Here is a 4,422-nt window from a genome sequence, read left to right on the forward strand (position 1 = left end):
CCGCCCAGTCTCCCTGGAAGACTTAGCCCAGGCGGTGCTACCTCCTGGCTTGGGCGGTTGCACCTCCCACAGCAACCAGGGTCCGAATGGGTTGATCCATTCGGCCCAATTTGGGTTTTTCAGGGGCCCAATTGCCCCAAGATTAAGCTAATGGGATCACCTCCCATTTTCAACTTAATCATTTGTGCTAACTACGATAAATCCTAAGACAATTTCTGCAGCTTGCTCCGGTGCGTCAATCGCTTCTTCTGGCGAGTTTCCAGCGAACTTCCGTCGATCATCCGATGAACCCTCGGTGATGCTCCTGCGGACTTCCGGCAAATTCCTGGACTTGCGACGATCCACTTGGCGAGTTCCGACGAGCTTCTTTGGCAAGCTTCTGGACTTCTCGGATTTGTTCCCGCAGAACCTCCGACGATTGTCCGAACTTCCGTCGAGCTCTCGAACTCCCAACGTGATCATTGTCATGACTCCGGCGCAACTCCTGCTGCTTGTCTTACTTTCATCGTAGTTAATCCTATACACTCAAAACAAAAACTTTAATCGAGACAATTAATCCTAAGCAATTAACCAAGTTGTCCGGCATGTCATTGGTCCCTCGACGCTTCGTCCGATTCTTCGGCGCATTGTCCTTTCCTGCGGCCTATTGCCCAATCGGCCAGTTGGCTCCGCAACTCCGATATCCTTGGCACAATACCCGCTCTTCTTGGCCCGATACCCGAGTCCACGGCCCGAAGCCTTCTGTCGATACATCGACCGATCCACGGGCCCCACGTCCAATCTTCTGACATGTTCCTCCAGCACAACATGATTTTCCTGCTTTAATTGTCTTATCCTGATCGAAGTATCCTACATTACTCAAAACGCAGATTAAATCATAAACATATATCAAGTGGTTTCATCATCAAAATACGAGATTCAACAGCACTAAGATGTATAGAGATCTCCAAAGTCATTATTGGTGGGAAGGCATGAAGAAGGAAATTGCAATGTATGTTTCAAAATGTTTGACTTGTCAGCAAATCAAAGTAGAACACCAAAGACCTGGAGGGTTGTTGCAACCTTTAGATATCCCTGAATGGAAATGGGAATGTATTACCATGGATTTTGATTCAGGATTACCCAGAACCTCTAGAAAGCATGATGCTATTTGGGTTATCATTGATAGGTTAACAAACTCTGCACATTTCTTACCGATTAATATGACTTATTCGCTTGATAGACTTGCAGATTTATATGTCAATGAAATAGTAAGACTTCATGGTATTCCAAAAGAGATCATCTCTGATAGAGACTCCAGATTTCTCTCTAGATTCTAGAGCAGATTATAGGAATCTATGGGTACTAAAGTCAAGTTTAGTACTGCATATCATCCTCAGACTGATGGTCAATCAGAAAGAACAATTCAAACACTTGAGGATTTGCTTAGAGCCTATGTTATGGATTGGAAAGCTGAATGGGATAAAGATATTTCACTTATTGAGTTCACTTATAATAATGGTTATCATTCAAGTATTCAGATGGCTCCTTATAAAGCTTTATATGGGCGAAAGTGCATAACACCTATATGTTGCGAGGAAGTTGGTGACAGAAAGTTGTTAGCACCGGACAAAGTACAAGAAACTACCGAGAAAATTCAAGTTATAAGAAAAAGTTTAAAAACTGCTCAGAGTCGTCAAAAGAGTTATGCTGACAATAGAAGACGAGATATTAAGTTTGAAATCGGAGATTTTGTATTCTTAAAGGTCTCCCCTTCTAAAGGCATTATAAGGTTTGGGAAGAAAGGAAAGTTAAGTCCAAGATTTATTGGACCTTTTGAGGTTCTTGAGAGGTTGGTTCTATCGGTTACAGGATTGCCTTGCCACCATCATTGTGTCATATCTATAATATATTTCATGTTTCGATGATTAGGAAGTATATACCTGATCCTTCTCATATCATTAAGTATGAGCAGATGGAGATCGATAAAGATTTATCTTATGTGGAAGAGCCCACTCAGATTGTTGATAAGAAGGAAAAGATCCTAAGGAATCGGGTCATCCCTCTAGTTCAAGTAATTTGGAGACATCATTCTAGAGAGGAAACAACCTGGGAGCTAGAGGAGGAAATGAAAAAAGTTTATCCTCGTATTTTCATCGATAGAGGTATGATAAATTTAGAGGACTAAATTTTTCTTTTAAGAGCGGGAGAGTGTAACATCCCTCATTTCGAAAATCCCTCATTTCTAAATTTTCGTATAAGTTTCTAGTTGTAATGTAAGTATCTATTTTAAATTTGATAAAAGAGCCAAAGTATAAATCTGAGAACTTATTCATAACATTTGGGGATCTGTTCAAAAAGAAAAAGAAAAATCTGAGGACCTATATGTAAACCCTGAGGACCTAATCGTAAATATAATAATGCAAGGACTAAACTGTAAAATATATAAAATTACAAAACTCACCGCTTAAGCCTCTCTGCCTTCGTTCTCAAGAAACCTGAGAAGGCAGCTGCGTGGAAGAAGAAGAGAGAAAGAGAGAAAGAAGAAGGAAAATTAGGGGGAAGAAGAAGAAGAAATATTTGGGGACTTTGAGGTTTCTTACTCAAATCTTCTCAATTGGGGTCATAATTCTCAAAGGCAAGTATTCTAACCCTATCTTATAGAAATATTAGTCTCTATTCTTATATTGATTATGAATAATCTGAAAGATTTCTGCTTAGAATATGATATTTCTCTCTTTGGACATAAAACCATGGATTTGAAATTTTTCGATAAACTGACTCCTATACACTGTTTCAGCTAGCACCAAGCGTGGATTTTGGCAGGACCTAGTTCGTTTGAAATTAGACTCTTATATCTTTCTTTTGACACTAATTTTGAAGATTTTGGACACCAAATACTTATCCAAACGTCTGTTTCAAATGAGTCTATAGATGCTGCAAAACAGGGATAAAAATTTCTAACCTTTTGATACTAAAATGCCTATAAGTCCCTGTTGGAAATTCTGAATTGTACCAAACTAACTTTATTCGAAACTAAACTTGTACTTTCTTTTGACATATAGATTGAAAAATTTGGAATTCAAATGCCTATCCTATTATCTATTGAAACTGACCCTATGAATTCTGCAAAACAGTGATTTTGTTTTTGACCTTTGGTTACTAAATCAATGGTAACTCTCTGTTGGACAATTCAATTCATATGAAGCTTATTTTATTTGAAAGTAGATTGAAATATCTTTTCAATGATATATTTTTGAGTAAATTGGAGCACGATTGATAGTTTGAATCATTTATTCAATGTGCCTCTTGAATTCTACCAAAAATCGAGCTTTGGTCGATTTTGTATATTCTGGTTTCATTCATTTGAAAATTGATATCCTTTAGCTTTCTTATTCAATTGAGCTTTATATTACTGCTTTGAATTCTTGTATACTCTTATCCTTAAAATTATTTGCATTCTTGAAAACTATTGTGTAACGTTTATGCTATATCGTATTGACTCATATAGGCACATGTATATCCCATTGTTCCGCATTTGCTTTCGATATGTGCCTATTCCAATTTCATTCCTTTGGACATTGAATTTATCTAACCTTCTTATTTGAATTGATTTATATGTGATTGCTTGGAATCCTTAATGCTCTTGCTTTCATTTCCTTTCAAATCTAAATACAATTGTGAAAGATTATTGCTTACTTTGTATTGACTCGTAAAGGCACATGTACATTTTGTTGTTCCGCATGTGCTTCCGATATGTGCTATTTATTGTTCATACTATCGTTTTGTACTCTGGTGTTTGTGGGATATTGTGAACCTTTGCTAGAAATAGTGAAGGGAGTTATGCATAGAGCCTGTGATGCTCTGCCGACCCTTATGACTTCACTCATACGTGGGTGGATGGAGCTCCCAAACATGGGAGACCTCCCAGATGTGGGAGACTTATGTTTGGTGGTCATTCAGAAATGGATGTACCATATTATATTATAGTCCTACTTCACCTTTTGTATGTTTGATATGGTATCCAAAGCTTTGGTTATGTGTTTCTATATATGCTTTAGATAAGAATGATATGAATGCAACGTCAAATTCGACGTTTGAGCTTCTATTTCATATTCGTCTTTAAAAATGCTCTGAAATGGTCCAAACGCTATTGATATGTTCCTAAATGTTTCAATTATCATTGATAAGCTCCGAAACATTTCATACGCCTTTGATATGCTCCAAAATATTTCATTTGCTATTGTTATGCTTCAAAATATTTCATATGTTGTTGATATGCTTCGAAACATTTCATATGCTATTGATATACTCCAATTACTCTATGCTCCATCTGTTATGAACCAAATATGTTTGATTGAAATGACATTTGTGATTCTGCACCTAATGAGATTACATCTATGAATTCTTATATTCTGCCTTGCATTTTGAAACCTTATTTGT

Source organism: Musa acuminata, chromosome BXJ2-1 (assembly GCF_036884655.1).
Source record: "Musa acuminata AAA Group cultivar baxijiao chromosome BXJ2-1, Cavendish_Baxijiao_AAA, whole genome shotgun sequence".
NCBI lineage: Eukaryota > Viridiplantae > Streptophyta > Magnoliopsida > Zingiberales > Musaceae > Musa > Musa acuminata.